Genomic DNA, 21,211 nt, shown 5'->3' on the forward strand with positions numbered 1-21,211 from the left:
AATCCAGGCAAATCTTTTTTTTTTTGGGGGGGGGTAGTCAATTGAGTAGTAGTCTTATAGCTATGATTGAATAGATGTGAGCTTAAAACAATAGTAATTCAATACAGGAATCTATGAACTTTTAGTAAGAAGAAATGCAACCAATATTATCTACAGGGAGGTTAATGTTACTGACTAATTTTATAGTTACTAATGTTACTTTCAGAGAAAAACAAAAATATTTAAATCAATAAGACAAGTTCATATACACTCCTCAGGAAAAAATATTATTAAAAATGGATATTCTGGATTTGCCATACAAGATGAAAAAATGAAAACAGTTATCTGTTCTAGTTCCTCCAACTAACAGATAGCTCTTGCTATTTGATATCTCTTGCTTTATGAGTTTGGACAGACTACTAATGAGGCCCCCCCCCCAAAAAAATCACATTTCCCTCCTTCCTTCCTTGTCCTCTCATGTTGTATCTCTCCCAAATTTCAACTCATTTTCCCCTTTTATCATTTCAAACTCACATGCTCAGGTTGAGATGTTTCTTTTTTCTTCCCTATCAGAACTTACTTATCTATGTTCCTGGATTATACTAATTTATCTGAGTAAATTACTGTACTTCTCTCCTAAGTGAGAAAATTATTGTTGAGACTTTCAGACAACATGGAAGGTTGGTGGGGAAAAAAACCACCTCTAACTTGCCAAAGTAAATGTATGTCTGTGAGTTGGGGAGAGAGGTAGGGCAAACAAGCTGGGAGTCACAGATGTCAGGATTCTTCATTATCTTTTAAATTATACTGCATATGCAGTTATATTATCCATCTAGACTGGCCTCTTTTGGTCCAATTAAGACCTGGTTTGCAATATCTGAAATGACCCTCTTTATTTTATGGTTCCTTAAAATATCTGCAAAAATGGCTTACATTGACTCTCACCACCACCTTGATTTTCTATTTCTTGTTTTGAAGTACAAAATACATTAAGAGAGCATCTTTTAACGGTGATGACATTCAATACTCAAGTTGAAATAAATCCTAATATGATTAGAAATGATGGAACAGAAATTCTTGGGATCACGTAACGATTTTGTGGTCACATGAGTGTTTCCGTAGAAAGGGAAACTGACAAGGGATGAGTTCAGAAAGAGTGAGATTGTGGAAGCCTTAGAAGTTATGGAAAAGAAACAAGACTGATCCTTAGGATCCTTCCATGAACTGAGTTGAAAAATGAGATCCCTATTTGAAAGGAATCATTTGGAATATTTAATCCCTAGCTGTATTACCTGAATTGGTCCACATCATTAATATTAATATTTGTATTCTTTCAATTTATTCTAATCAGCTTTCCCTTAACTCAATGTTTGTAAAGCCATGTGCAAACCTGGTAGTTTTGCTATGCACTTTATGCAAACTCTTTTTCGAAACATTAATGAAGATGGTATTACATATAGCTGGTTCAAAACTGATTTCTGTGGGGTTTGTATTCCCAATTCCAGTGCACCTTCTTTTCTGAGAAATATTACGATAGATTTCTTCTGTGTCCTCACAATTTATTTCAATGCATGACCTAAATCTGTCACCTCTCCTTAAGTCCACTCCTACTACCTACTTTTTCTACGATTTTACTTGCAGACTTCCACTGGAGGATATGAAGCAATGTCACAATTTGTTCAGTTTTGCAGTGATCATGTCCATCTTCAATCAAATGCTGGTGACTAAGAAGTCAGTAGTTTTTCCACCTCTCATCACTCTTTTTAGAACACTTGTTGCAGGGTTATTGAAAACTTCTTTTCTGATGATTTTATTTTTACCTTAATAAAGTCTGGATAAACTAGCATCTACCTTTTCTCTCCCCATTATTTCCACAAAAAATGGAATTCTATTATAACTCTCAATTTGTATCTTAAAAGTTATTTCACAAAAATACTACTGTAAAATATTCAGCAATGTTCTTTGGGCTATAGAAAAGTTTAAAAGCATAGGGAAATGTCTTCAATGATACTTCTATTCTGAAAATGTATTTGAGATGAGCTAGGAAGATTCAAAATATTTTTTCATGGACATTTAATCACAGCAATGAAATGTTCCACTATCTGAAAAAATTCCGGAAGGCAGCTATGCTCACCACTATACCACCAACACAATTTGTTGACAAAAATTATGAAAAAATTTAAGGAAATCTGTATAGTGATGACCATTCAGGGGGTTAAGAAGTTATGTTAAAATGATTTTTGTGAATAAATGCTGTAATTTTTCTTCAAAAAATAAAATATTTTATTTAGAATTTTAAAAGCATTCTTATACGATATAAAGAATTTGGAATATCATAATGTTCAGTGAGAACATGTGAAGGCATTTTCAATTCTGTTTACCTAATTGCAGGGAGAGATTTCTGGAGACTAATCAGGTTATTTAATCCATGTGAAGGTTACTGTTTTAGTACAAATAAGCTTTCTATTCCCCTATTTTGTATCCTTTTATTTGTTCTGCTTCCATTGCCTGGAAAACTATTCCTGTCACTCAGTTTAATTTAGTGCCTGAATACTTCAGGATGTACTCTAATGCTTTCTGCTTTATAAAGCTCCTGAGAGTCTCTCTAGTGTCATGACTCCTGTTTCCCAGCCCTGTTTTCTAGTTTCTATTGGTTGTATTCGGATTTGGATATTTTATATCAGCACGCACCTGATGCATCACTAGATTTGCCATAGTGCCCTTCCCATTGCTGAGTGAACTAAAGATTTATGAATAGGAAGTAAAAAAAAAAAAAAAGTGATGTCAGTATAAAAATGGACTATGATGTAGTCCATCTTTAAAAATCAATCAAACAAAATAAACCCTACCTTTCTTCTTTGATATTCCCTCTCCCTCCAGCTACTGACTTTGGCTAAAAATCTCCTCAAGCAGTTGTCTGTATGTCCTCTCTTCTTATCCTACCCTGAACTAATTTAAATCAGGCTTTGTCCCTACTACTTCACCAAAGTTGCCCCCCCCTTTTAAAAATTTTATTTATCTGATATATATAGAGAGAGCACAACCAAAGGGAGAGGGAGAAGCAGACTTCTGGCTGAGCAGGAAGCCAAACGTGGGACTCAATCCCCACCGCCCCCGGCCCCCGGCCCCCGGCCCTGAGAACATGACCTGAGCTGAAAGGCAGATGCTTAACTGACTGAGCCACCCAAAGCTGCCTTTTTTTAAAAGTCACCAGTGACCTTACATGGCAAAATCCTATCACTGCACAGTCCTTACCCTTTTGACCTCTCAATAAATCATGTATGTGACAAAACATTTGATTCTACGATCAGGGAACACTTTGTTCTCATGATCTCACTGTGCCTCACTGAAAAGAGCTTTATTTTCTTTCATCACTAAATACTGGAGTTCTTCAGTGTTCAGCCCTCTGACCTATATTCCTCCATATGAGACTAACTCCCTAGATGTCTCAATCTGGTCTTGGGCTTTACATATTATCCATGTGCTGCAAATTCCAGTTGTTTTTCTCCACCTGTACCTAGTCCTGAACTCCAGATTTAGATAGCCAGCTGTCAGTGGACATTGCTGTTTGGATCGGTCTCTCAAAAATAACATGTTCAGGGGCGCCCGGGTGGCTCAGTGGGTTAAAGCCTCTGCCTTCGGCTCAGGTCATGATCCCAGGGTTCTGGGATCGAGCCCCACATTAGGTTCTCTGTCAGCAGGAAGCCTGCTTCCTCCTCTCTCTCTGCCTGCCTCTCTGCTTACTTGTGATCTCTGTCAAATAAATAAATAAAATCTTAAAAAAAAAAATACGTTCAACCCAACAGAAAAACTGCCCTATAGCTTATCTTTCATATCACACTCAAGATACTCCATTTCCCCAATTGCTCAGAGGAATAATTTCCCCCTAGAAAAAAAGTCTAACGTGGATTTGAGACCAAGAAAAAAAATTACTTTACTTTTTATGCCTTCCTTGAGCATTATCTAACAAGCCCACTTTAAAGGTCATTTGACCTCCAGGGAAATGTAAAATTTTTGACTGTTTACTCTGACAGTAATTATGATCCAAACATTTTACAACTCTTTAAAGTGAGATGTTAACTTGTATAAAACTGATAAGGAGCAAATGATTACTATGTAAAAGATAGGGTAACTCCAAAGGTTATGGTTTTACTGACCTAGAGAATATTACCTAGTTTTGAACCTAAATTCATAATCTTATTCTAGCATTCATTCTTTTTTCAATGACTGTTATTGTGTGTGTGTGTGTGTGTGTGTGTGTGTGTGTGTGTGTGTGTATACACCTGAATTTCTTGGATCATCTTTGGAATCAGTTTATCATCCTGTTGGTTTTCTCACTAACGAGTTAAAATTTCAACATATGCTATCCATTTTTTTATTACTATGTTTTAATGTTGAGAATTATGTTCTGATTGCTTTGGGGAGTCCCATCAAAATGCCCACATGGACACCCTGCAGGATACAATTAAACTATTTTGCTGGAGCAGGGCACCCATGGACTCCTTAAACTCAAAGTTGCCTTTAATCAAGTGGCAAATAAACATGACTTTCAATTTCTGCTTCTTTTTTTCTGACTCTGGTTTTCTATGTTTCTTTATTTTGCTTGTTTGTTTCTGGTTCTTGGTAAATTGGCTCTTATTTTGCTTGTTGTAACTAAGAGCACACTCCTCACTAATGGCACCAACAATGAGGAAAACCATCCTTGGAATTAAATCTGTTGGGTGGCAGAAATCAGGATATATTACAAGTTGGGTGGCAAATGATAAAAAATTTGGCTTGTTAGCCTTTTTACATGTTTGTCTGCCGGGCACTAAAAGTTCACATCGCTCATGAAAATGTCTTGTGCGTACTGAAAAAAGAACTGCTCTTTAAAGTCTGGGCTTGGGTTTTCAGTGTTAATTTTGGCCCTATGGCTAAGTGTAAAACTGAGTTGTTAGTTCTCTTTGAATGCTTAAAAAGTCTTTTTGATTGATAATAAAAATCTCTTACTTTCTGTGTACCTTAGGGACAGCTGTCCAGGCAGATAGATACTAGATCCTAAAGGGTCTTAAATTCCATAGAAAAAAATTCAGTAGAGCTCTTGTTCTGTTTGATCTATACAGATGAGTATGTACTTATATCATTCTAATATAGGTAACTAAAGATTCCCTAGAGAAAAAAAGAAACTGAAATTCTAATACTTTGAATATGAGAGCCTTTTAAGAAAAAAAAACTTCAAGAAATTGCTAACTCAGAAGAATTTTAATATAAGAATTTAAATACATGATCAAAGTGAATCCTTGGAGAAATCAAACTAGTCTGATAAACTGGCTTAAAAACAGCCTTATGAGAACCATGATGAGATGCCACTTCCTACACACTAGGATAGCTATAATAAAAAGGAGACAATAACAGATGTTGATGGGAATCGGAAGAAACTGGGACCCTCATACATTGCTGTTGGGGAAGTAAAATGCTGCTGCTTTGGAAAAGTCTGGCAGTTTAATTAAACTTAGACATAGTTAAATTAAACTCAAAGTTACCGAATGACTTAGTAATTCCATTCAAAAAGTTAAACATAGTTACCATATGGCCCAACAATTCCATGCCTAGATACAGGCTCAAAAGAATTTAAAACACATATCCACACCAAAACTCACATATGAATATTCATATCAACATCATCCTTGACAGTTAAAAAGAGGACAACCCAAATGACCATAAATTGATGAATGGAGAAATAAAATGTGGTATATCCATACAATAGAATATTATCAACCATAAAAAGGAGTGAGGTATTGATTAATATAATAACCATGGATGAAGTTAAAAACACTGTATTACATGAAAGAAGCTAGATACAACAGACTACTTATTGTATGATTCCTTTTAAATGGAATGTCTGACAGTCAAATCCACAGAGACAAATGTGGATTAGTGGTCACTAAAGGTTAGAAGGGAGGGAATGGGAACTGAGTTTCTTTTCCCCAATGGGAATGGGTTTCTTTTGGGGTATGATAAAAATGTTTTGGAATTAGATAGTTGTGATGGTTGTACACCTAATTGTGGCTATATTTAAAAATTATTAAGCTGTACAATTTCACAGGTGAATTTTATAGTATGTGAATTATATCTCAACTTAAAAAATAGTATTATGTCTTCTTAGAGATTTTATCAGCATGGTATATTATACACGGACAAGCTTTTAGTTTATTTTTTAAGACTTAGGTTGGTTTTCTCATGGACAGACAGACTTATCTAGAATTCCTAAACTTCCTAGACTGTTTTTACCTAATGGGGTAAGCTAACATTTCTTTCAATAATGCTTAAGATTATAAAAAATGTAGAATTATGTAATAACTAAACTGAACTATAATTTTGATAAAACTGATATCAACAGTAATTAAGTTGGTTGGAGTGTCATCTTAAACAATATTTCCAAGTGATTAATTAGTTAAACTTTAAGATTTAGCATTAGCATTAAGTTTCATTAATTAATAAAAAATCTTTGACTATCTGGATAATTTCTAAGTTAGAATATAAAGCTTGGTTAATAACCAAGGAAATACATATATGTACATAAAAATGCCTCTAATTTTCATGTGGCATACAATACGTTTGCTGTTGATAAGGTTTACCCTTATTTTTGCAACTTTAAGAAAATATCTAATGGATATTGTGGGTGTGGGTGTTTTGTTATGTGTGCTGTGTAACTTGTCGGTGTGCTTGCGTATGACAGTCTGTTATGCTCAATTATATACTTCTGAGTTTTCTTGGTGCAACAGAATCTTAGGTTAAAAGTTGTAATTAACATTGATGGTTGGTGGGGCTCCTGGATGGCTCAGTGGGTTAAGCCTCTGCCTTCGGCTCAGGTCATGATCCCAGGGTCCTGGGATGGAGCCCTGCAGTGGGCTCTGTGCTCAGCGGGGGGACTGCTTCCAACCCCCTTCCACCACCTGCCTCTCTGCCTGCTTGTGATCTCTCTCTCTCTCACTGTCAAATAAATAAAAACAAAAACAAACAAACAAAAAACATTGGTGGTTGGTTCTATACTAGAAACAAAAGTGGCATATATTTTAAAATACATGGATAGATATTCAAGATAATAGATGTGTTTTTATTTATCAAAGGAAAAGAAGGAAATCATTTCTTAAAGTAAAACAACTGGAAGGTGAATGAAGATAGTAAAAGACAGAACTTGAATGGATACCTTAAAGTGTAGAAGGTTTGAGAAAAAGTAAACTATTTGCCCTGTTTCATTGTAGTTGTAAACAATAAGTCTGAAGGGTAAAAAAAATAAATAAATAAAACTTTGACAAACTGTTTTCATTTAATGTAAATCATAATATAATAAGAAAGGTGTGTGAGTCATTTACTGACAAAGTTATATTAATGCAAGATTAGAATTGGGTTTTCTGTTAAAATGATTAATTGATCTTAGAATATTTAGTTGAGAGCAAATTTCATTTAATCAGAAGTGGCAAGAGGACCATTAAAGAACAAGAGTCTACTTTACAGGTAGAACCAAAACCTACAAAACCTGCATAGGAAACTGGTCTAGTATTTGTTCTATGGCTTACTGGATCCTAGAACTACAAATAATAAAAAAGTTCATATCCTGAACTTAGCAGAATTTTAGAGATCTCATACTGATAGGTACTGCAAATGATGTCTAGTGGTCATGATAGCTTTTGCTCACACTGTAAATAACACACAGGTCTTGGTGCGATATAATTTACCATAAAATGGCTAAGATGGTAAGATAACCTATACGCATTCAATCAAATTGAAGTTGTCATCAATATTAAGATACATTATTAGTCCATGTATTTTTAAGAAAGAAAAAGTGCTGCTAATTAAACTATGGCATGCCATCATTGTAAAATACATACAAATTTCATATATGATAAAGTATAAATAAGTGTAAATCAATGAAATTATGGTAATAGCCAATTTAGAAACTCATTTCAAACAAGAATTTTTTTAAAAAGATTGATAAATGATAAACACTTTCTAAATATTCAGCACAACGAAAGAATATGGATGTCTACCAAGATTGCATGGTAAGCCTGAAAAAGGACCAGTAATATAAGGCATATTAAAAGATAGCTGTAATATACATAAATTCACAATATTGTTTACCAAAATGCCAAAAGTCAACCCAAATTTTTATCTATTTTAATGAGAGATTTTGGTTTGTAATTTTCCTGTCTTCTAATGTCCTTATCAAATTTATCAAGGGTAGGCTGGCCTCACAAAAAGCTTTAGAAGTATTTTTATTCTGACTTTTTATTCTCTAGAGTAATTGGTATATGCCTGAGAGCATTCATTCTTTAAATATTTGGAATAATTAACCAGTGAATCCACATGGGTGAGGAGTTTTCCTTGTGGAGAACCTTAAAATAATTACAGAATCATTAAAAAAAAATAGATACATGACTCTTCAAAGTGTTTTTCCTTCTTATGTCATTTTTAGTTAAGTTGTACTTTCCAAGAAATTTGTACATCAGATCTAAGTCAGGGTTAGGCAAGCTTATTTTGTAAAGAGCCAGATAGTAAATATTTTAGGCTTTGTGGGCCAGATTGTCTCTGTTGCAATTACTCAAGCTCACTATTATGGTGGGTAAAGAGCTATAGATAATATATAAGCAGATGGGCATAGATGTGCTCCAGTAAACCTTTATCCACAATGGGCCAGCTTTGGCTTGTTGGTCATAGTTTGGATAACCACTGCAAAACTTACCAGCATACAATTGTTTGTGTATCCTACACTGATATCTCCCTTTTTTCATTTCATGACATTGGTTATAAGTATTTAGTCCATTTACTTTTGATGCAATTACTGAGATAGCTGGAATTGACCCTATCACTTGCCACTTATTTTTAATCATCATGTTTCTTCTACTTCTCCATTTTTGCCCAAGTAGATTAATTCTGTATCTTTTTCTCCACTTTTAGCATCTGTGTTATATATTCTCCTATTATTTATTAGACTAAATAACAGATACCCTAAGGGTTAAAAAAATACGTACCTTGACTTATTAGAAACTTCCTTAGACATTTTTATTTCTTACAGAAGAATGCAAAAACTTTAGAACAGCTTGATTTCCTTTCCATCTTTCATGTAGGTGTTTTAGATATTTTACTTCTATGTATTCTTTTGAGAGCACGAGAAGGCATGAACCCGTGCACCCACACACGCACACAATAGCAGTGGGGAGGGGCAAAGGGAGACGAGAGAGAATCTTAGGGAGTTTCCATGCCCAGTGGATCATGGGCTGAGTTGAAATCAAGAGTCAGATGCTTAACTGAGGGAACCACCCAGGCACCCATTTCCACATGTTTCAACTACCACAAGATGTCCTTATCATCATTAACCCTCTCCAGTGTTCATTCTTTCCTCAAATTTAGTGCTTCCAACTGGGAACATTTTCCTTCAACATGGAATGCGGGTCTACTGGTGATGAATTCTCCTTCTTGTTTTATTCCTTCTTCCCTTTCTCCCTCCCTCCCTTCCTTCCTCCTCCTTCTTTCCTTCCTTCCTTCTTGTCTGTAGGATGTTTTTGCTAAGCATAAAACTTTAGGCTGGGAGATTTCTTTGTTTTGTTTCTTGTTTGTTTGATTTTTTTTCCTACAGCATTCTTCCTTTCAGTCATTCCATAGCTTTTTTGGCTTTCATATTATCTGTTAAAATTTCAGCCAGTCTTACTGCTTCAGTGAACTTCATGTTTCTTTCTTCCCCCCCGAGATTATTTTAAGAAATGTTTTTTCTTTAGTCTTCAGTACTTTGATCATGATATTGACAGACTTTTTTTTTTGTCTCTTTTTACATGCTGGGATTTTTTGAAATATTTTTATTTGTAATTTGATGTATTTCATCAGTTTTGGAAAACTCTCAGCCAGTACCTTGGTATTCAAGTATTGTTACTGTCATTTCCTCTCCTTCTGGGATCCAAATTACATGTAGATTAGATCTTTTCATTATGTCCCACATGTCTCTTATGTCCTCCTCCAATTTACTTCCTTGTTTTCTCTTTGTACATAGATTTATATACTTTTCACCTACCAGCTCAAGAATTCTCTGTTCTACTGCTTCTAATATGCCATTAAATCCACCTATTAAATTTTTGTTTTGTATCTTTTAGTTTTAGAATTGCCATTTAACTCTTGGAATGGGTTCTGGGTCTCTGCAGAAGATGTCCATCATCCTGTTTTCTGGAACATATTAATCATGGATATTTTAAAGCCTCTATATGAAAACTGTATTGTTGGTTTTTATTCAGTTGGTCCTTTTTTATTAATTTAATTTTTAAATCATGCCTCATAAACTTTAATTAGATGCCAGACACTGGGAATGTTTGCTTTTTTATTTTCCTTCAATAAGGGCAAAATTTTCTTTTGGTTGGCAGAGAGAAGTTATCTTGTTCCTGTTCAGAGTTGGGTTTAAAGCTTTACCATTATTCACAGAGTGTAATGCATAGCCCCAGAGTTTGGCCTTTCTGGAATTTGTACAAGAAATTAAAGGTATTTTTCAAGCCCCTCTGACTGTGGAACTTGAAGGCAATCTGTGTCTCCCCAGCACTGGGGCACCCACTGGAATCACTGCTCAGCTCTTTAAGAAACCACTTTTTGGTTTCTTGGAGTCTTTCCCTGTCCATGCTCATCTCAGGAATCAACGTTAATTTAGGGTAATCTGTGGCAAAGTTTTGGAGCCCTCCATGCACAGTTTTTTGCTTCCTTCCTCTGTCAGTTCCTGACCTGTGATCTGCCTCCTCAGTCCAGTAAGACTCCTGCTTTCTGATTGGACTACACCCCCATGTAACTAAATCAGAAAGTACCCTCAGAGAAAACTGGGGTAAGTTTGGCATTTATATCATGTTCTTCCCTTCTTTCAAAGATAGAAGCCCTTCAAATTTATTTCTGTTTTATTCCTTCCAAATACCCTCAAACATTTGCTTTTTGTTTTTGTTGGCCTGGAGGTGAGAAGGTTAGTCTGATGCAAACCATATTGTCATGCCTGAAACTAGAACTGTGTCATCTTCTTGCTTATTTTTGAATCACTGTAGAATTATCCAGACCAGTGATGTTTTCAAAATCTCTATAAGGTCAGTAATGAAGACTTATATATTATAATTATGCTATAGCAGTTTATTTCTTTGTGACCTACACCAAATAGCTTTTGCTATATTGATCCCTAAGTGACCCCCCAACAGCCTCTCTGCCATAGCCAACCTGTGAGGCTTCTCCTCTGAGTTGATGTCAACTGCTACTCTGAAGCATAAAACATTGTTTCAGTGTTTTCCAGTGTTAAAACTGTCCCAAGTTCTCACAGATTCTAGGTGAGAAGTTTTTTGATTGGGCTTTCCAATGCTGTGCCATTTATTTTAGAGAGCTCTACCTTCTACTCACGAGGTGAATAAGTCAGTATCTGCTCTTGATGCTTCTCCTTTTAGACCAGATTTCACTGAATTTGAAAGTTGTTTTCTATCATTTATAATTTAAGGATGTGGGTCTTCTAGGTTCATGCTAGATGAGCTTCTTAGTATCTTACTTAGAAAACTTGGGTAGCTTTCAGCTGGCAATTAGAAATAAAAACCTCTGTTCTCTGTAATCCCCAGTGTATGATCATGGAGTTCTTTGTAGGAAGCAAAATCAGTCAGTCTTGATGACTCATTTCAGGAAGCAATCTCAATGGGAGTGATATGCTTCCAAATAATAACTGGTTCTTGGTGGAGGTAAGAGGGGTAAACATTTCTTAGATAAAATGTTTTGTGCTCCTCTAAAGAGCCACAGTATATAAACTGATACAGTGTTATCTATGACATTAAAATGTCGCGTGGGAAGGACAGGAAAATAACATGTAAAAGGCTCCTTAGGGGGTTAGGAATGGTAAAAGCATTGAGGAACAAAGCATTAGAAGGAGGACAGGAGAGAGTTAAAAATTAGGATGGTTTCCAGTTATTTTGATTTGGGAACTAGGTGGATTATGCAGTGGGAGGAATATAATTACTCTGTTCAAATACTAAGTAAGCCGATATGTTTTTACATTTGTTTTAAGAAATATATTAGGATCTCAATGACTACAAATAGCTAGTTAAAAATATATATCTTCATGTATTTCCAGGCTATTATAAACACAATTAAATAAATATTTGTACACACACAATTCAACAAAAGCTGGTGTACAATATTCAGTGAATACCAAAACATTAACAAATAATCTCATATCACACATGTCTTATCTATCAATATGACTGGATGAGAAACGTCTTAAATGCATTCAGTAGATAACTTGTATTGATTGCTTATGCTTCCTTATCTAAGCTCTAAATCTTCTCCATGGACACAGATCTGTCTCTACATTCAATATACCCACACATCTCTGCTGAGTGCCACACACTGTCCATGAAATTCCAATTACAGTTGACTCAAGAACAATGTGGGGGTCAAGACTCTCTGCACAGTCAAAAATCTGCCTATAACCTTTGGTTCCCCTAAAACTTAAAATACTAGTACTCTACTGTTAAATAGACACCTTACCGATAAACATGAATAGTTGATTAAGATATTTTGTATATTATATGTATTATATGACGTGTTCTTTCAATAAAATAAGCTAGAGAAAAGAAAACGTTATTAAGAAACTCACAAAGAAGACAAAATACGTTTACAGCACTGTACTGGATATGCTCAAAAAAAGTCCACGTGTGAGTGGACCTGCGCAGTTTAAACCCATGCTGCTCAAGGGTCTGCTGAACTTGAGGTGTGGTGATCATTCACCAAGGTGTAGCAGTTATTTTGTATCGATCTGTGGAATGTGAAGACTTATGTGACGTTTTTCCCTATTGTTTTGTTTTTGCTTGTCAGCAACCTGTATTGGACATGCCTTCCAGTAACATTGCTCCCACGGGAATAATTAAAGTCACACACATTTGCTTGTGTCCAGCATAACGTGTTCAGTATCCTGTCATTTGGCCACAGCTGACTGAACCAAGGATTGGCATCTGAGTTGAAAGTAGCCTCTAAGGGCAGGAAGACAGCCTGCAGGGGCGCCTGGATGGCTCAGTCAGTTAAGTATCTGACTTTGGCTCAGGTCATGATCCCAGTGTCCTGGGATCCTGGGTCTGAGCTGGGGATCAAGCTGGCATAGGGTTCCCTGTTCAATGGGGAGCCTGCTTCTCTCCCTCTCCCTCTGTTGTTCCCTCTGCTTGTGCTCTCTTGCTGTCAAATAAATATATAAAATATATTAAAAAAAAAAAAAAAGGAAGACAGCCTACAGACTGTCCAGGCTTTGGACCTCTAATTAAGGGATGTTCCTTATTTGATGATTACTAATTGCTTCTTTTATCATAGGCCCATACAATTTCCTTCCTTAAATTCCAACAGAATCTGAGTTCCCAGAATCTCTTCCTCTATCTAAGCTGTAATCACCCTTTACTCCTTACATTATTTTTTCATGCCCCAGCTACCATTCTTCTTCACATCTCAAGTGGTCCTTTCTCTGCTGGAGCTTCTCTCTGTCCTCATTTTCCTGCTCTCAGCTACGTTTGCCTTGATGTCCCTGTCTGCTATTTTCTCAACACCTTAGACCTCACTGCTGGTTCAAGATCCAATTTTCTTTGCTCTGTCCTGACATTTGCTCTCTAACTCGGGATAAAGTCCCTAGGCCCATAGTTCTTGCTTTTTATACCTACAATTATTTTTTTTATTCATCAATTTCATTTTAAAGATTATCCTTTTAGTGAGTAAATTTAAAAACTCAAGAAAATAGTAATGCCTTAAATATTAAACATCTGTTCTAGCAATGTGGTAGATGATACATTCTGAAAATCTTTTCACTTCCTAATGCCTAGAAATTATGTGAAAATTACAAGAAACACCCATTACAATACAAGCCCAAGTTCACAAGAAAGGCAAATTCCCTTAGCCAAAAGACCAAGAGGGAACTGAAAACAGGTTGCTTAATGGATTATGAATGCCTTGGGAGGTTTTGTAGAGAAATTTAGAGCAGACCCAGTGAGGAATCAGAACTGAAATACCTACAGGGGTCAAGGCCCTTAAAGAATAAAGAAAAACTCCAGTCCCACCCTAAGCCCTAACAGCCCTCACTGGTGACATTCTGATGCATATATTCCAGGAAGACAGAGAAGGCTCCCAAAATGAAAATCTAAGACACATTGGAAAGGATCAGCAAAGAAACTAGAAAATATGTGGGTTAGTTCTAAAGCATTTAGAAGCAAAAATAACATCTGATGATGAGAGAAAGAAAACAAAATATAATTAAAATTCTGGAAAAAAATATGTAAATAGTGGAGGGATGGGAGCAGAGCTAAAGTGACCATAGTAATTTTTTTTCCCTTGGAGGCAGTAGAGGTACTTAATTTTAAATGTATTATATATATATATATATGTATATATATATATATATATATATATATGCATATATATATGTGTGTGTGTGTGTATACATATATATATTTGAAACACTAAATTAGGCACTAAAATCATAGAAATAGTATAATTTCTGGAATAATAGAGGGGAGAAATGAAATAAATACAATTTAATTAAAAACCAATCAGGAAAGAGGAAAAAATAATAAAAATGCAAAATACAAAATAGGATGGTAGAAATAATTCCAAATATATAAGAAATCAAAATAAGTGCAAACTGATTAGGTAGCCAATTAAATAATAGAGACTTTTAGACTAGAAGAAAAAAATTCTAAAATCTAAATTCTAAAATTCTAAATCCAGCCATTTACAAGAGATATAGTTGATACATATGGTCACAAAAAGGTTTCAAATAAAAGGATGGGAAGAGTTTGATTGGATACTAATAAAACAAACTTTACGTTCTCATATAAGACAAAACAGAGTTTAAAGCAAAAGAATATTATTACTAGAGATAAACAGCTTCACTCCGTAATGATGAAAGGGTTAAATTACCAGGCTCTCAATTCTAGCTCTACCGCACACTGGCCATGTGACTCCATGTTTATCTTTATTTGTAAAATGACATTATTAATAATTGCACTACAGGGGCACCTGGGTGGCTCAGTGGTTTAAGCCTCTGCCTTCGGCTCAGGTCATGATCTCAGGGTCCTGGGATCGAGCCCGGCATCAGGCTCTCTGCTCGGCGAGCAGCCTCCTTCCCCCTACCGCCTGTCTCTGCCTACTTGTGATCTCTCTCTGTCAAATAAATAAATAAAATCTTAAAAAAAAAATAATAATTGCACTACAGGGCTGTTACAGCACTCTTGATCTTGCATGTGAACCATCTACCAAAATGCCAGTACACAAAAAAGAGATACTTAATAAATCATTATTTTTAATACACTAAAATATAATAATAAACATGTTGCACAGTTATGGCAAAATTATGAAAGTGACAAATGAAATAGGTGAAGTTTGGAGAGCACTGGTTCAGAGTAAAAGGATATTATATTCATTCCAAATAATAGGATAATTGCCACAGAAATAGGAATATTTACCCAAAGAGAGGGTATTTAATGTTGATAACCAGAGTTCCTGCCTGGTGGCCAATAAAACAATTAGCTGCCAGTGGATGAAATCCAGCTAGGTTTATAATCCCCACTTGGTCCTCCAATGTGCAAATATAAACATGTAAACACAGTGTGTTAAATAGAAATCGAAGAACCTGTTAGAAATTTTCCATTATATATTTTTTGGCATAAAAATATAGTAACAGGGGCGCCTGGGTGGCTCAGGGGGTTAAAGCCTCTGCCTTCGGCTCAGGTCATGATCCCAGGGTCCTGGGATCCAGCCCCACACCGAGCTCTCTGCTTGACGGAGAGCCTGCTTCCCTTCCTCTCTCTCTGCCTGCCTCTCTGTATACTTGTGATTTCTGTTTATCAAATAAATTAAAAAATCTTTAAAAAATTTTCAAAAAATAATATAGTAACAATTTGCGGTCCTCTCAAAACAGTCTTCCTGCTTTTTGGTGGCTGCTGTAGCACTGAGCATCCTTCATACAGCTGATTTGTGTGTTAACCACAGCATGTCAAAGACAAAAAGGTGACTTAACTGGCCCTTGGGAAAGTCCTCCAGTGCTCTGAAAATTATATAGCATTGAAGCAAAGTTAGCCAACATCGTAGCAGCTGGGGGATTTCTTATACTTAAGACTGATCTCTTATAAAAGTATAATATTCCCATAGCTGGTATGAATCCTACTGCTGGACATTGGTCATATTCCCACACTTAATACACTGTTCTTACCTCTTATCAATGGCAGAGATCGCAACTACAAACAGATCCTGTACAGTGAGGAGGAATTTGAATTTGGGGGATAGATTTTTCTTTCTTTAAAAAGTATTCCCAGGGAATAAAATGGTTGCATTTGAAAGCTGCTCTAATATTGCCAATTCACCTTAAGATTAATTACTTGTTATTTTCCTTGTACTTAAAAGATGTTTAAACTTTATACATCTTTAATAATACGTCATACTGAAGATGTGTTATTAGCAGTAGGTAAGTTAATTTCTTATATATTGTGGGGAAAATAAGAATCAGCAGGGAGAATTATATTCCTATTTATTTAACAACAGAATATTAAATTAAATGTGTAACTTCTTTTAGGTTAAATTAGAAAATTACTGGAAAAGACTTACACACAATCATAGACCTGAATAAATTTTTCATACTCTCTTCCAAAGACACACTGACTTATTTTTCTAAAGAAAATTTTTTCTAATTATAATTATCTATAATCTCCATTTAATATGTTCTTTAAACTATTTTAAATTTAAAAAGAATCTATAATTCACTTCGAGCAGAAGAAATTCAACTACAGGGAAGTAGATGTCTACAAATAGCAACAGGTTACAATGTACTTTTAAAACTCCATCAATAGATGAATGGATAAAGAAGATGTGGTATATATATAATGAAACACTAGGCAACCATAAAAAAATAAAATCTTGCCATTTGCAATGACATGGGTGGAACTAGAGGGTATTACGCTAAGCTAAATGTCAATCACAGAAAGACAATTATCATATGATCTCACTGATATGCGGAATTTGAGAAACAAGACAGAGGATCATAGGGGAAGGAAGAGAAAAATGAAACAGGACAAAACCAGAGAAGGAAACAAACCATAAGAGATTCTTAATCTCAGGAAACAAACTGAGGTTTGCTGGGGAGGTGGGGGTGGATAGGGATAGTGTCGCTGGGTTATGGATATTGGGGAGGTTATGTGCTATGGTGAGCGCTGTGAATTGTGTAAGACTGATGAATCATAGACTGTACTCCTGAAACAAATAATACATTATACATTAATATAAAGCCCAGCAGGGACAAAAAAATAATAAATTTAAAAATTTAAAAATAAAATAAAAAAAAATTCAAGGCCAAAAAATAAAAACCAAACCCTCCATGAACAGTGTATATTTATTTACCTTTCCCCCAATGAGTCCCCACTAAGATCTAATTACAATCACTTCTACAAATAACTCCATCTTTATAAGATATTCCGGGTTGCTGTTAACTTTCAAAAACTTATTATAACTGACCATTTTCATTGTCTATTGTATACTAAACATTTATCTAATACCCTACTGACATTCCCAGAATTTAACTAAATACACCTTAGTGAATCTATAATGATCTTACAGAGTAGAAAGGTAAAAACGAAGCATGCTGGAGGTGTTTCAGACAAGACTAGTGCTGCTTTACTTCAAACTGCAGTCTTCAAGGGTTTGCAAGGAACAAGGTCACCAGGAAAACCTGCTCCCATGTCCTAAGGGCTCTGTAGCTTTGCCATTATCAAGACTTGTGTCACTTCATCCACAGGGCAAACAGAATTTTATCTATGTTATGAGAATGGCATGGCAATAATAATTTAAATATATGGCACACTCAGTCATATGGTATATTAACAAGTATGGTAGTTTTACCATACCCCCATTTAAAGGGCACACAGCACATTCTTTCCTCTCTTTACAGCTTTAACTTGGTCACAGGAAATAAGAGTGGTGACGTGTCATCAACCTTGGACTATTAAAAGTAAGATGACGCTTTGAAAGAAGCCACAAGAAGATCACTAAAGTATCTTTCCTTTCTCAGATATCAATATCCAGTATCTTTCATTGTGTTCTAGTTCATTCTCTCCCTATCATCAAATTTCCATGTTACTTTCCCCTCTTTCTTTTCACTACTTTTGTAGATCTCAACAGACTGCTATTCCATAGTACAATGGGCAAGCATGCAAAATTAAGAGTGGATAGCTCTAAGAAAAAAATTCCCTCTAGATCACTCTTAATATATTCACTGTCAGTAGGCTTAGTAATCCATTAAGTATAAGGGGTGCCTGGGTGGTGCAGTTGGTTAAGCATCTGACTCTTGGTTTTGGCTCAGCTCATAATCTCAGGGTCCTGGGATCAAGCCCTATGTCAGGCCAGGTGCTCAGACCTGAGTCGGCATGGGATGCTCTCTGCCTCTCCCTCTGTTCCTCTCGTTCATCCCACTCATGCTCCCTTCCCTGCCCCTAAAATAAATAAATAAATCATTAAAAAATAGCTAGTATATAAAATGAAAGTTTAATTTGTTGTTCTAAACTATAAATGTAGCAAGTGATTTTGCAGTTAAGTATTTCTCAAATGCCATCACAAAAAAATCCAAAGATTATTTTTTAAAAGTTATCCTGTATTCCTTTGCTGAATTGAAGAACTGTTGTAAAATAAGATACATCTGAAATTTTCTGCAACATTTTCCAAACATAACTGCAGTGTCAAATTGATTTTCTGGACAATATTAACCTATGCATTTATTTTCTATCACAGTTTAAAATATCAAATAATACAATCTATAATGTTTTAAAACCCCATATAAATATAAATTTATAAATAAATATAAATACATAAAAATAAACATATTTCTCTCAGTACAAGCTTAGTAATTATTATGCCTACTGACTCCAAATGCCAAATTTCAGTAAATTTACAGTTGTAAGATTATTATTTGTTATAGAAGATAATGTTTCTTAAAAAAAAAAAAAAACCTCATGTCTTAATGAGTACTTATACAAGTAGGTTTAAAAAAATGAATGAATGCATGAATAAAGTCTCTTACCACCTTAAAAGAAAAACCTTTCATCTTTCAAACTATGACCATAGGAAACAAAGATAATTTTGCTTTTAAAATATTCTTTAAAAAGGAGATGATAAAAAGGCCCACAATTCTTTGCATCAAATTGCTTTTCAAGTTAGTTTATTAAAATCCATCTAACTCTAGAAAGCCAACCATGTAGATCCAGGAGAACATATGTTACACATGTGAATGCTGTTGGAAAACAGTTGGTTTTGGGAAAGCTTCTAAAATTGTTTAACATCTGAGAACATCTACAGGATTATGCTTGCATTTGCTTTTAAAGCTTTGTTTTGTATAAAACATCTGAAATTTGTCTGCCTGGAAAAAAACTGATATATGATAAAGATGGAAAAAAAATTCAGAGCTAGACCGAGAAAATTCGTCTCCTTTTTGGGATGAACATCTTCTTCGGATGTAAACGTAAACACAGAGAACTCAGAAACTCATATTCTTCCTCACTTCTAGTCTATGCATTTTTATTGTCAATTGTGCCACCTCTACTAATACACTGTACATATTTTGTTGATGGATGACAAAACATTCTTTGAGGAACATTTAAGCAAATACTAAATTAGAATTGCAAGGCACATGCAGAAAAATCTAAAAAACTAAGAACCTCAATCTTTACTGATGTTTATTATTTTGAAGTATTAAGTGATTTTATATTGTAAGAATCAACCTAACAATTATTTAAGTTTCAAATTGTTTTAATTCATGACAATTAAAAAATAACTTCTAATTCATTGTATCTACACAAGGTTATTTACCCTAAATACAAACCTCATAGTCTATGTTTTTCCTACTATAGTTCCCCTGCATATATAAACTCTGAAAACATGAGATATGTTGTGGACTATTTTGAATGAACTATTCAGAATGCTGGAGGAAGGGATACCATTTCTCAATTCACGCAGAACCATGTAGTTTAGCTAGTGGCATACTTGAGTGGATATCTGGTGCATAATCATCTCAAACATGAAAGATTCAAGTGATGTCCCATGAATCCCTAATACTCTCTGAAAATGATATTTTAGAAATTGTTCATCAAAACGTATTTATACTTCTTAACCTGTAAACATCCTTTAAGTGTGCAACTCTATCTGTCCTCAAACAGGCTTTGAAGCAACTATATAACATTTTATCTTTAAGGTGGAAAGATATTAACTACCTAAAAAGGATTTTCCCAAATTGCTTGCAAGACCTGTTCAGTATATTAAGAGATGTCCTTACCAAAACAAAACAAAACAGCATTGTGCAATGGAGTAAGTTTGGTACATATCGGAATAAGCAAAGACAGACAAGTTGTTTTAAGAGAGAACTTCTCAAGATCTTAAAAACAATAACGTGTATTGCAAATCATTAATAGGAAAATGTAGTAAGCAGTGTTTGGAAAACTAGAAATTATACAGAAGGCTTTGTAGCCCACTGCTCATTTCAGATGTGTTTATCTCAACATTTTCTTGGTTCATAATATACTTGTATAGAAGAAATCAAAATTTTACTGTACATGGTATTCTGTGTCTATATACTATTATTTTACATAATGTGGGTAAGATTATGTCATATAATTTCTTCCTATAGTCTTTTGTGGGAATACTAGGTATTTGGTTGACTTTTAGGATACTGGACACTGTCTTTGGAAATGCTATAATGTCTTCTAAATCCTTTTGTTGACTTCCAGAATAAAAGTCATCCAAAGCAATGTATAATAAAACATTTCTTGTGTCATAGGAAAATTTGACACAAATATATAGAGAGTGAGCAAGAGAGTGAGAGCAAATATATATATATATATAATGAGAATATAAAAACAAAAATAAATTTAAACTCTTAAATAGTTTATAATTTCCTTGAGTGTGTAACCTAAGTATTATACTTTAAGGTGGTGTCAGAAAATAATGATGTCCTTACACATGATAGGAATTCAAAAGTCTGCTGATTCTTATTATGACATATAAATACTTTCTATCATCATAATTGATTAGACTTGTTCATCTTTTATTCATGAACTTGAATAAATAGAATTTGTAAACCTACACATATGTTAGTTAAAAAAAAAAGAAACAAGAAGCAGCATTATGTTGAGAATAATCATTCTTCACAGGGTTATAAGAACAGGGACTATTTAAAGGATGAAGAACCTGA

General features: G+C 34.7%; 1 protein-coding gene across 50 annotated transcripts in view; it reads right to left on the bottom strand.

Moving 5' to 3' along the window:
* The window catches only part of RIMS1 (regulating synaptic membrane exocytosis 1), a 491,535-nt gene that overhangs the window by 70,100 nt on the left and 400,224 nt on the right, over positions 1-21,211 (bottom strand). The window lies entirely within an intron of this gene.

Source organism: Lontra canadensis, unplaced genomic scaffold (assembly GCF_010015895.1).
Source record: "Lontra canadensis isolate GAN:19392208 unplaced genomic scaffold, GSC_riverotter_1.0 scaffold27, whole genome shotgun sequence".
In the NCBI taxonomy this organism is placed as follows: domain Eukaryota; kingdom Metazoa; phylum Chordata; class Mammalia; order Carnivora; family Mustelidae; genus Lontra; species Lontra canadensis.